Below are 14,263 nucleotides of genomic sequence, written 5' to 3' on the forward strand. Positions count from 1 at the left end.
TAAAAATATGACAAATGGAATAGGGTAAGTGACCTGTGTTGAAGGAGCAAGGCACATTGTTTCTGTAATGAACATAGAGGTCAACCAAACAAAAGATTAGGTAGAGTTGATGGAACAAGAACTGGAATTTAAAATACCAACCTTGGGGCGCCTGGGTGGCTCAGTCGTTAAGTGTCTGCCTTTGGCTCAGGTCATGATCCCGGGGTCCTGGGATCGAGCCCCACATCGGGCTCTCTGTTCCGCGGGAAGCCTGCTTCTCCCTTTCCCACTCCCCCTGCTTGTGTTCCCTCTCTTGCTGTGTCTCTCTCTGTCAAATAAATAAATAAAATCTTTAAAAAAAAATTAAATAAAATACGAACTTTGGGAAGGGAGAAGGGATTGTGCGAGTTAAATGCTTTTCTTTAAAAAAAAACTTAAAATGACATAGTAACAAAAATTTATGTTGGTTGTTAAGGAGCTAACCACCAACACAAAACAGAGACAATTAAAAATAGTTACCACAGGAAAAAACAAGCCTTGTGTTTGTGAGGTGTAGGACATATTATAAACCCTTCTGTAAAATTTTATTTCTACCATGTGCATTTATTACTTGAATAAAAATTGGAAATGGAAAAAGCAATTGATTCAGACTTTGTGTAACATGTGATTCCAGTATTGTAAAAATTTCCTATCTCTAATTTTATGACCATATACTGAAAGGAAATTTTTTATAAAAAATATTGTAAAATAATGGAAAGAGTGAGATTCTAACATTTAAAATAAATTATAAGTTACTGACGTCTTTAAAAAACATTTATTAAGGGCTAGTTGTTTTTGCTTACTCTGTATCAGAAATTTTTCATAAGAAATTTCCTTTATTTTTCTGTGAATTTTATTTTAACAGTGTTTTTATCTATTGTATACCAGGGTGAAGTATTGAAAAAAAAAAGGTTTTGTTTAAATCTGACATCATAAGTAGCTACTTTTTTTAAATAAATAACATCATATGTAGCTACTTTTTTTATAAATAAAAATATTTTTTAGAGTACTTTAGAAAAACTTAAGGAACACATATATTCAGCTTTGGCCTCAACATTATGGATAAGAGCTTCAAATTAGAGTTTTACTGGAAAAAGTCTCAGCCTTCCTGGAAGTCCTCTTCATGTTGTTATTTCAGTGAATCAGAAGAACAAAAAGTACTTTAGTTACTTCTTATTTTATTAGCTTAATTGTTAGAGTAGACTAACAGACTGCCTTGAGCTAATTTCTCTTTTGAAAAACAGTGCACTTGACAAAGTGATAGTGTTCTCAGTCAAATATTATTGTTTCCTGTTTTAGAAGGTGCGACTGTTCTCTCCAGCATTTCTGAACCTTCTGAATTAAAATGGATAACATCCTAGTTACACCATCTGAGCATCAGCTACTGCAAGCAGAGTACTGAGATATAACTACTGATTCTGTTTTTGTTGTTGCTGTTTCGTTTGTTTTAAAGCATTATGTTTGACTAACCACTTAGCTGTTCAAAACCTAAGGTCACTGACCATTAAATACTTGTATATAAGAATCAGGTTGTTAAAAGAGTTTAGTCAGAGTCCCCTAAATTATTATTCATATGGCAGTTATTTAATTGAGAATAAATATGACTGACCTGATCATAATTGTTTACACCAAGGATAAGAATTTCCAAATGGTTATAGAAGCCCAACAGTCTGGTCCATTTCATCTCAGGTTTATAGGCTTGGGGCCCCCCAAAGAATACATTACCTGTGGGTTTGGGCCCCCAAAGTATAGTTCTATTTGTAACAGTACAAATGGAATTTGTGAGAGTTGACATTTTTTGGAACATTTTTATGATGTAACTCCAGTTGGGTATCTTGATATTGCATAAGTTTTATATATTACCTGCATTGTATGTTCTTCATTATGTATATTTTACAAGCCTAAAAATTCTGGCTATATGGTGAATTTTGGGGGGAATATATCTGACCCCAAAAGAAAAGTCAATTAAAATTTTTAAATATTCCACATCTGAGTAGAGATATAAATAGAAACAATGACTTCAGTAGTGTGAGATCTCACATTAAGTGAAATGAACCAATAGAGAAGCACTTAATTATCAGAAATAAATCCAATTATTTTTCTGAACACATTCCCCTTAAACTTCTAACTGACAGCAATTATATAAGGGGAAATGTCTCTTAACATCAGTTATTTATTTTTTTTTTAAAGATTTTATTTATTTGATAGAGAGAGACACAGCGAGAGAGGGAACACAAGCAGGGGGAGTAGGAGAGGGAGAAGCAGGCTTCCCGCCGAGCAGGGAGCCCGATGCGGGGCTCGATCCCAGGACCCTGGGATCATGACCTGAGCCAAAGGCAGACGCTTAACGACTGAGCCACCCAGGTGCCCCAACATCAGTTATTTTTTTAAAAAAGGCTCAACATCTTAATTCAAAAAATTTGAAGATCCAATATAGCTATATAAAACTACAACTACATTAATGATGGAGTTACACATTGACCTACTTAAAGCTTAGAACATTACCTTATCTAATGAGTATATCAAAGTATATCAGATTAGTTTTCAGCTACAAAATTGATTTATGCTATATCAAAGCATGCTAAAAGAATTTTAGACCATTCAGCCAATATGATTTCTGTGCTTTTGTTCAAAATAAGAGAATACTAAAGTTTAGATTTGCTGCTTCTAGCTGCATGTGACATGCTCAAAATAAAATTAGCTCAGCTGATTCTATTAGTTTTTATTATCCCTGTATGAATCTCATTTTCACACGTTACAGGTGGGCAAGGACATCGGTTAGTTTGGTCACTCGCCATTTTTGGAAACCCTGTATCCATTTTGGTAGTTTCTCAGAATGCACTTTGGGCCTTCGAACAAAGGAAAAAACAAATAGGCAAACTAAGCCCTTTACTTCCTAGCTTCCCTTTCTATTAGGGACCGTATCATTTAGTTCTCCTGCTCAGATGCAACCAGAGACCCTGGTTCACTGGCACTGGGGAGTGGCAGAGACAGTGTCCTGTGGGCTCAGTGGTTCTGACTGCAACAGAGGTGTGGTGGGTCTGGGGGCTCCCCAGCATCCCCACCAAAGTTGTTCCTGGAAGCTCAGTGTAGAGTAGTGTCTCTAGCCTTTCCAAGAGCCTGTAATCCACCTAATCCTGTATAATAAAGCCCTGCTTGCCTACTAGTTAGGTGGAGTCCAAGGTCTGATCTCAAAGTCGGAGAAGAGCAACAAGGTCAACTATGAACATAGTGGTTCCTTTTCAGTGTATGTTGCTAATTCACTTCATCTATTTCTCAAAATCTGGGTATTTTCCAGACCTAAAGCTTAGCTTTATAAGAAACTGCCAAGCTGTCTTCTTAAGTGGCCAAACTCTTGCATGCTCACCAGCAATGACTGAGAGTGAGTTCTGTTGCTCTGCCTTCTCATCAGCCATCGTATTTTCAGGTTTGTTTTTTTTTTAATTTTAGTGTCTATATAAAATATTACTTTGTTGTTTTAATTTGTATTTCTCTAGGGACAAATTATGTTGAGTATTTTTTTTTTTTAAGTTTATGTGTCATCTCTATGTATACCTTCTCTAGTGAGGTGTGCTCTCAGATGTTTTAAACTCTTTTAAATTGGGTTGGTTTTTCTTGAGTTTTAAGCGTTCTTTGAGTATTTTTTATATTATGTTCTTTTTCTCAGCTTTACTGAGGTATAATTGAGAAATCAAAATTGCATAAAATTAAGGTGTATACTGCGATCTTTTTTTTTTTTTTTTAAGATTTTATTTATTTATTTGAGAGAGAATGAGAGAGAGCACATGAGAGGGGGGAGGGTCAGAGGGAGAAGCAGGCTCCCCGCCGAGCAGGGAGCCCGATGCGGGACTCGATCCAGGGACTCCAGGATCATGACCTGAGCCGAAGGCAGTCGCTTAACCAACTGAGCCACCCAGGCGCCCCTGCGATCTTTTTTATAATGTGATGTTTTGATGTAAGGATATCATTGAGAAATGTTTACCACAGTGAAGCTAATTAATATATCCATCACCTCACATACTTTTTGTTCACTGTGTATTTTAGATCCATGTTTTTATCACTTATATGTTTTGCAGGTTTTCTTTCTCCCAGACTGTGGCTTGCTTTTTAATTCTCTTAATAGTGTTTTTCACAATATGTTTTTAATTTTAAAGTTAATGAAGTCCAACTAATCAACTTATTCTTTCATTGATCATCTTTTTTTTTTTTTTTCCATATGGATATGTCATTGACTTTCCAGTTGAGTTTTACAATTATGCAAGTAGAATCCTTCACATTCTGAAACTTATCTGTCAGATGTTCCTATACCAGCCCTCGGTCTCTCTGTCACCTCCCATCTCTAGCTCATTTATTCATTCATTTACTTACAAATTCATTTGTATAAAATGGAAATATAGAGGACCTATTGTGTTTGGATATTTTGCTAGATGACTGCTCTACTTGCCCTTCTCAGCTGTTCATTCACTTTTATCTCCCCAAGTGATTACTCATAGTGCCTCCTGTCATCTCTCCCTCAGAGAGTAAATCTTTACTTTTCCTTCAAGTCATACCTCAGATGTTGCCATCTCTGTGGATTCTTCCAGATCTTCCTCCCTGGCTCAGCAAAATCAATTCTTCTTCCTACTGGCACAGTACTCCAGTAACACTGTTCAGGTCACCTTTATATCAGCATATCAACCTTGTCACATTTTATCACATTTAGCTTTATACTTGGCTATCTCCCCTCACCCTCACATACGAGATTAAGGGGTTTTTGTGGGCAGCTCATCCTCTTTCCATAACATCTCACGTAGTGTTGAGTCCATGTTAGCTACTCAAACACTGCTTGATAAACCAGTACATTTAAAAATAAATAATTTAAGGTACAATTGATGAATAACTTCATTTCATAAAAACCTTTTTTGTTATTCTTCAATTTATATTAAACACAGCCCACATATCAATAGAATTAACTCACCAATTTTTCAGTACAAGTTTGTTACTGATTTTTTTCATGGCATAAATTCAAGGGATGATTAAAAATCAGAAAACATAATCTTTATAATAGAGAAGCTAGATAAAGGAACCATGCCAATGAATGCATACACACCCACACCCACACACTCCACATAATTCATTTTTCACACACCCTTATCACATTTGATGTCCCAAGAAGAATTAGAAAATTCTATTCATCATATTCTGCATATTCCCTGATGGTGACATCTGGCTTGCCACTTAGATTCAAGTCTAGCTCCATCTTCAATTTCCTGATATAATTTGATGACTTTCACTTATATTCTCCTACATCCAGGTTTTGAACATTTATGGCATACACCTTCATTTAAGAAAGAAATATATTTAGGGATTGCATATAGTCCTAACACAAGTTATTCAGGAAAATACAGAACAATAATTAAGGGATTAGGAAGAAGGGGGTGGAGCAAAGGTGGTTCCTTAAAATGTGTAAGGGAGGGTCTTTGGAAGGACATTTGTGGAGGAGGGTATGTTGAGGAAAGGAAGATGGTGTTCTCACTTGAGAGAAGGAAAGAGACTCAGTACTTAGGTTAACTGAGGTAAGATGGGTGATCAGCAGTGGTATATGAAGTCCCTAGCAATGGTTCCTGAACAGGTAACCCATTAAATACTAATTTCACTCGTTATTCTGAGGAAGCATGTCCTACACTCAGATGATTTGGGCAACACTTCATCAATACACACTCACAGAGAAAGATAACACCTGTCAGCATGTTCAAGATTCTCAGAAGTTTCCTAGACTGAGCCAACTTGTGTTGTTTGTTTTTCCCAGAATTTTACAATTACTTTTTCCCATGGCATACTCCTGATCCGTGAAATAAGCTTTGGAAAATGTTCTTGTATTTCTTTATTATTTTTTTTTAATTCTCATCATTTGTCTTTTCCATTTTCCAGCAGAGGCTTGGACTGGAATGTCCTTCGCTTTTTTGTTAATAGTGTCCCAAAAGGCACACGGAATTTATCTTTTTTTTTCTTCTTTCCTGGAGAGTAGTGTTACATCATGAATTGTGTAACACTTAATCATAATAGTGCCAAAGGCTGTGCTAAACATGTGCATAGAAACAGCCTCATGTTATTCTTAGGAGTGTGCCAAATCAGGGTGAATTTCTTGTACTTTACTTTGGCTAGAGATTTCTGATGTATTTAAAGCCCCCAATATTGTTTTCCAACATTAAACTTCCAATAATTATTTCTTATTATAACAAGAGTATGCATTCATACAAAAATTCAGGCAGTTTATCATCCTGTAGTTTAGTGCTTAGACTTCAAATTGTATTAAAGGACAGAACCAAATAGTATGATTATTATTACTGAAATTATGTGTTTTTGCTTCATGGAGAAACCTTTGCTTTATGTTCATTGAATTGCCCCTCTTAGGTATAGCCTCAGATTTCTTCAGCAATTTTAGTTTCATTGTTTCAACAAGATTTAAAAAGAGATTTTGAAGGGAATGACACCAATACTGACTTTTACCATAATGGGATTGGGTTTCATTTTTAATTTTAGTCTTTTTTTTCCTAACAGCACTTAGAGCATCAGGTATAAGCCAATGTTTGTCCCCAATATCTGTTTCTACTTTCTTCCATTATCAGAATTTTAGCTGAAAATGAAGCTACATAATATAATGAAGACTCTACTTCATAGACTTTCTTGCATCTAGATGTGCTCATATGACTAAATTCAGGCCAAAGATGATGTTAATAGAAGCTCCATGTATTAGCTGCTATAAGCCTTCTTTTGCTCATATCCTTCTCCTTGTCTCTAAACTAATGCCTGGAACTTGGGACCATTTTGAACTATGAGGAATGCCATCCCTTGGGGGACATGGATTTTGCCCACATCTCTAACAGGATCCCTATGGAGCGTAATACAGCATTGGATCACCTTCTCAAGTTGTTCAACTTTTATGGATCTCAATATATTCTTCAGTAAAATGGAACTACTTCCTGTGGCCACTGGGAAAATTTAATGATAAAATACACAAATAGCACTTGACACAATGCCTAGCCCATAGTGCTCAATAAATGACAGCTTCATGTATTGCTGTTTTTTTACTATCCTGATTACGTAGTTTCTCAACTCTGACCTCCACTTGGGTGGTCAGGGTCCACTTATGAACCACGGAGTCTGGTATTTAAGGTTTCATATTATTGTTGTCTACCAGCCAGGCAGTATGTCACCATAAATTAGAGCTTATTTTGCTTTTAAAAATGCATAACTCACAACCTTGTTTTTTATTGTCTAGGTTTCGTGATTCTAATATTTTTAAAATTCTCTTTTTGAAAATATTTAATATTTTGATGTTTAATGCAAAGGAAGGCCTCATAAAATAGATAATTTAATATATAAATTTGGTCAAAACCTTGATTAAAAAAGATATTTTAGATTTGAAAGTTACTTAGCAAAAGAGGAAAGACCATTTACTTTCACTACCTTTGAAGTTCTGAATGTATACATAGGCATCATTAAGTATCTGGAGAAGGGCTTTCCTTTAAAGAGAAATTCTCTGTATTGTGACTTGAATGCATTGAGCTTGGCTAATTTTATATATGCTTGAACTAATTAAATTATTTTTAAGAAAGTGATATTTCCAATTCTCTTTCTCTTGTCAAATGCAGGGTGTTCATTTCTTTAGCTGAAAATGAACCCTTGATATGTGAAAAAAAATTTTCCTTTAGAAAATTATGAGCCAAATTTATTAGGGAATTAAAGCGATATGATAACTAAAATCAATACCTAATTTTGGATTTGACCTTGGGATTGGGAAAAATGTTATAAAGGACATTATTGGGATAGTTTCCAAATTAGTATAGAGACTATAGATTAGGTAACAGTATTTTATTAATGTTAGACTTTCTTATTTGAGTAAAAATGTGTTTATGTATGTGAATATCCTTATTCTCAACGTATACAATACCGAATATTTAGAAGTAAGAAGTCATATTATATGTAACTTACTCTCAAATAGTTCAAAGGGAAAATAAGCACAAATAATAAAACAAATATAGATAAGATATTAACAATAGATAATTCTGGGTAAGAGAATTTGAATGTTCTTTGTGATATTCTTATACTTTCCAATTAAATTACCAAAAAAACACAAAACCCCAAAACCTAGAAGATTGCATCTTATGCAATATTTAAGAAGAAGTTTATATCCACAAATATTTATATTAGAAAAGACAAAAACTTCTATTAGAAAAAACAAAACTATATATATACATATACAAAACTATATGTATACATATATGTAACATTAAGGATCAACAAATCCAAAAGATGGTATTGGACAATACTAATACACATGGCTTACTTATAAATCTATAATATAATGCTGCTAATTATAAACATGTCTCTAGAAAATAAACAATATTGAGAATGGACAGTGTATAAATTCTTGTATAACAGAGCATACTGTATCAATAAGTTGAAATTTTAGACAAAATACACAAATTCCTAGAATATATTTTATCAGAATTGGTTCTAGATAAAATAGAAATCTTGTGTAGCTTTATATCATTAAAAAATGTATCAGCAACAAAAAATACTTTCTACCATCAAAATTAGTACACACACACACACCCCTCAGATCCAGAAATTTTATAAGAAGTTGTAATAGGTTTTACAAAAAATAGAAAAAGACAGAATGATACTTAAGCCAATTTATGAGGTCAGCATTACATTGATATTTGTGACAATACCTGACAAAAAATAACTTGAGAAAGAAAATTATGAGCTAATCCTATTTGCTAACATTGATGAAACTATGAGCTAATCAAATTATAAATACTAATAGAAGCCATGCCAAGTTGGATTAATGCAATAATGCTAGGATAGTGCATTTATCATAAAAAGAAAGCCATTAATGAAATTAATGGTATAAATATGCCTGCACAGTCATATTTTTTCCCTTTTATATTCATTCAAAAGCAAATAGGAGACAGATGCAAACTGCAAATTCAATTGTTGAGTTTGGGCAGAAGCCTTATGGGAAGAAGTAAAATAAAGAAGCTGATGTTCAGGGATCTTCCAGAAACATTGTGGGGATTCCCACACTGTGTATCCTGAATCTTCTTTCTTGGTTTACTACCTGGATTTGATGGAAGACCTCTAGTATCTTCTGCAGAAAGAATGCTCAGGGAGTATATGTCTTTATTCTATCTTCACATTTAATTGTTAGTTTTTTTGGAGACAGAATTCTAGTTTGGATATAGTTTGCTCTCAGAATTTTGGAAACTTGCCTCCATTTTTTTTTCTAACCTTCACTGTTACGTATGAGGTGTGTCTCTATGTCTCTATTTCATTTGCTCTTGCTTTCTCTGAAAGTCAGCAGATTTTTCTTTTGCCCCAATGTCCTAAAATTTCACGCTGTTATGTTTCAGTGTGGTCCCTATTCATTCATTTTTCTGGACTCTTTCTGGGCCCATTTCAATCTAGAAATTCATGTGATTCAGTTCTGGGAATAATTACTTAATCAAGTCCTATTTTCTGTCTTCCCTTTTTTCAGTTACTCCAATTACTTAACCATTTCATTCTTCTAAACTAGTCCTCTGCCTTCTCTCTTTCTCTCTTTTCTATTTTCCATGTTCCGTCTATATTTTGTCTTCTTTCTGGAAGATTCCCAACATTACTGTCCAAATCTATTGAGTTTTTAATTTCTGCAGTATCAATTTCTATTTTAAAGAACTTTTAAATTTTGTTTTGTTTGATTTTCTATTTCTTTATAATACCATCTTGTTATTTTTCATGCATGCAATATTTTCTCTTCTATTTTTTGAGGAATTTAATAATAGAGTTTTTGTAAAGTTGTCTTACCTTTGCATAATATAGGTTTCTTCCAAGTTGTTTTTGTTTATTTGCTTGTTTGGGTTTCTTTCTTTCTTACTGAATGGTTTCCTCAAATATTTGGTAATTCCTTTTTTTGTCTGTTTGTCTTTAAAATGAGACATAGGGAAGCTGGTCAGAAATTCTGTGCCTGGAAGGACTTTGGGCTCACCTAAAAGATAGTATAGATCATCTTGGGGAGACTTTTTTCCCAGGTTTTTTCCTTTAATTGGATAGATTATACACAGAAGACTATATCAACCTTCCTCCTGGAAGTTAAACTGCCAGTGTTTGAGGAGATAAATGAGGGAAGGAATTTAGAAGCCTCAGTATTCAGTAGTCAAATTTACTCAGTTCTATTATTTTCAGTTTAATACCCAACTCCTGAAACCCAGAGAACTTCTATTTTATCATCTCCAGAGACTGAACCTTTAGTCTTATATCATGGTGGAAGACAAGTACTCAATAGCTATGGGGAGTTGGTGTGTAATTACTTTATAAACAGACATTTAACCAATCTACCTATTTTTTGGTCCCTTTCTTCACTATAACTTCTAGAGAAACTTGGTGCCATTGATTTTTAAGCCTTTGGGGACTCTTCAACATAAATTGGGTAATTTTTGGCTTTCACCAGTGCTAAATATGGAATCTGCTTCCTCTGATCTATTAGTGAGTTCGTAGGCACCCATCTACTTATTGCCTTTGAAAATTTTGTGGTTGGTTTCTCCTTTTCTTCATCCTTTGCCTTTATTGGTTAATGCCTTAAAAAATCAACTTGTTCCCACTTTAGTTAGAACTTTTACCTAACTATTTATTTATTTTAGATTTTATTTATTTAGAGAGAGAGTATGTGTGTGAGCGGGGGGTGGGGCAGAGTGGGAGAGAGAGAATCTGAAGCAGATTCTGCGCTGAACACTTAGCCCATCTTGGGGCTCGATCTCACTACCCTGAGATCATGACCTGAGCTGAAATCAAGAGTCTGACACTTAACCGACTGAGCCACCCAGGCACCCCTAGTTAGAACGTTTAGAATACTGGGACTTAATGCATATTTTCCAGCTGAAAACATAAAGTAGATATTCAAAAGAAAATTGAAAAAATTTAAAGTTCATAGAATCTGTGACCCTATGGAAACTTAGGAGGAGGTTTCTGCAGGATGTTTTCCTAGACATCTTTGGTTTTAGTTTTGTCCTAAATTGGCAAGGCCCAAGGAGAGTGAAAGCTTAAGGAGAGTTATCTTTTTAGCTGTGAGCAAAGGTCTATATCTGGAGAAAGAAATAATCAGCTGATCTCTGGCATGGTGTAGAAACCCATACAGAAACCAAAAATAACAATAATGATCATTATCATTGTTTGAGCTATTTATTTGTGCCAGTAACTGCTCTGAGCATTTTACATATATTATCTCAAATAATCCTTATAACATATTTGTGAGATGATCATGTTTATTTTCATTCTATTGATGAGAAAATTGTGGGTGGGAAGAGGTGCATTAATGACCTAATGTTACCTAATTGCCATCTGGAGAGCAAAGTGTTTAACATTCTAGTCCAGTCAATTCCAAATTTTTTTTTAACCACAGCATAATAAAGAATAGAAAAGCATTAATCAAGCTTCCCTAGTGCTGACCACTTCTCAGATTGATAAGAGTGCTAAAGAAAAATATTATTCAAAAACTCATTCTTCTATTAAAATCAAAGCTTAAAAATTGTGCTCAATTCACTATGATCTGAAACGTGTATATATTTGATGTATCATCATTATTATCATCTAAAATTCTTGATCTTATGGGAAATTATTAGACTTAAGTGCAAAGTTAAAGAAAACAAGTCTAGTTTTCACTTAATTAGGAAAAGTATTATCTTCACAAGGGCATGTGTGGACAGTTGTGATTTAGGTTCTTGAATTTAGTGTAAACTGGGCTCATTATAAGTTGTCTTTTTCTTATCAGAAAATAAAGGAGGAATGCGAAAGTTGTCAGAGCACACGACAATCAGAACCTGAAATTTCTTTTTCATGTAGATGCCATAATTTGGTCATTTAGAGATACTGATTATTTGTACATAAACATAAATGTAACATTGAGTTTTTATTTTTAATGTTTAATTTTTTTGTAAGGTACCTTTAAAAATGTACAATAACTAATTTGGATGTAAAACCCCATTTTGTCAGCAGTTTAAATGGTAATAAATACTTAAACCTAATCACTATTTTTGTTCTAAAATTCTTTGGGAAGAAAACCTTTATTGAATTATTTTTCAAGTCAGTTATTATATTTTCAGTTTCCATTAATTATTTCGGTTTGATGTTGACTTTCGTATAAAAAATCCAACTCTTTATTGTTGGAGGAGGTCATGAGAGGACGTGACCAGTGGTTGATCTGAGAGCTGGACCCGGGCAATCCAGGGCTCTTCACTCCCACCCTTGTCCTTGGAATGTGCATTCCACCCACCATTCCCACAGTGGGAGCCATTTTCAAGGTCACAGACTTGAGAGAGTAATGTGTTTTTGAAAAAAATCTGGTCAGTGTACATGACTGAACCCAGTTAAGGCCTCTATACAAACTTTTAAGATTCTGGCAGGCAGTTGCAGAGAACTACTCCTTCTGTGGCTGCCCAAGACAAGCCTTGTATTTAAGTTCCTTTGCTTTTGAACTCTGCCTCTTTTCTTCAGTCTCTCCTTGCCTTCCACGCACTAGGGTTGTTTCAGAGTTCACCCGGGTAGCTTCTGAGTTTTCAAACCAGCATTTGTGTATTTGATTCGTTTTTCATGGTGAAGAAACAATTTTTAAAAATTAACATTTTTCCCTTAAATTCAGAGATGAAGAAATAATTCCTTTATTACTCAAAAAAATTTCTGATGCATATGAAAAGTTTTCAACCTTTAAGCAGTCTGAATTTGCTATTCTGGTGAGACTGGTTCTTTTAACATGTTTCCTATATAAATAGATGAAGGTTTTGGCTCTGAATTTGGTAGTTTAAGTGTATTTTCTCATTACTCTTTGTTTAATGTAAGTCTTTATAAACTAGTTTTGAATGTGACTAAGAGAAACCTGGAAGCACAGTTTCTGTGCCAAGTTCTTATCACCTTGTAGAATTGAAAAGTCATTTCCATACACTACAGAAAACTTCGTGATCACTTTGGTATGGTCACTGTTTCCTGTACCACTGTCATAGATCTTACATTGGAATTTGCATTTCAAGTTATTATGACCTGGACACACAATAGAGTATATATCCTTTTAAACTGTTACTTATAAAATGAAAACAAATACTTTTGATCTACTAGGTTAAAAAATGCATTTTAGAGACCATATAGTAGTTAGTAGCTCACAAGGTGTGCTTTATTGCAAATATTTAAACACACACACACCCTCCCATGTACACACACAGAGTTGTAAACACTTTTGATTGAATGATAATTCTAATCCAGTCTCTTCAGTATCTCCCTTTCATAAGGCCAGCCAATCACCATCTAATTTGGTGCAGTCAACCTAAGAATTCCAATGCTGCCTGAACCCCAGCTCATCTCATTCTTACTTCCTGCAATCATGGGTATTAATTATATTATATGCTAGGACTTACCTTTAGCTATTTTAATTATCAGAGTTTAATTTTGGCAGCAGCAATATAGCTGATTCGAGCCTAAAATTGCTTTGCATTATACGTCCGTGTCTGCCTCACCATGGAAGGATCCAAGATGTGCTCAACCTTGGATCCACCTGTGGTCATTTAATTACCATGAAATGTTTACAGAGGAGGGAGTATATGGGAAGATACCAGTAATCCAGTGACAGTCCTGCTGATCAAGAGCACAGTTTCTCAACCTCAGTACTATTGACATTTTGGACTTAAATTTTTTTGTGCTGAGGAGCTATGCCTTGCAAGATGTTTAGCAGCATCTTTGGCTTCTACCCAGTAGCCAGTAGCAAACCCTTCTCCCAGTGTTTGACAACTAAAGCTGTCTCTAGACATTGCCAGATGTTCTCTGAGTAGCCCAGTTGCCTACAGTTGAGAACAACTGATCTTATCTTTGGCTACAATGTATGGTATTCCTGATCCAACACTGTGGTGTTTATTGTTTTTTGAGAAAGGTAATACATTTCCCCGATTTAAGAAACAAGTGGTTGTAATTGTTGCATTTTCTTGTGGCATACTCATAAAAAGAAAATGTTGTTTGACATTGGCTGGAAAGAAAAAAATGTAGCCTCCTTTAATTCAATTTCTACAAGGCAGCTTTATTGGACACTATTAGTATCTTACTACTAGTACCGAAGATTTCTCCTAGTAATTGGAATTTTTAAAATGTGATTCTTTCACATGGCCTTCAGGACTGTGTAATTTGGCTTTGCTTCTCAAGTCAAATTCTTTTCACACCATGCCTGCACTTGTTTAAAACTGAAGCG

The sequence above is a fragment of the Halichoerus grypus genome, chromosome 5 (assembly GCF_964656455.1).
Source record: "Halichoerus grypus chromosome 5, mHalGry1.hap1.1, whole genome shotgun sequence".
Classification (NCBI taxonomy): domain Eukaryota; kingdom Metazoa; phylum Chordata; class Mammalia; order Carnivora; family Phocidae; genus Halichoerus; species Halichoerus grypus.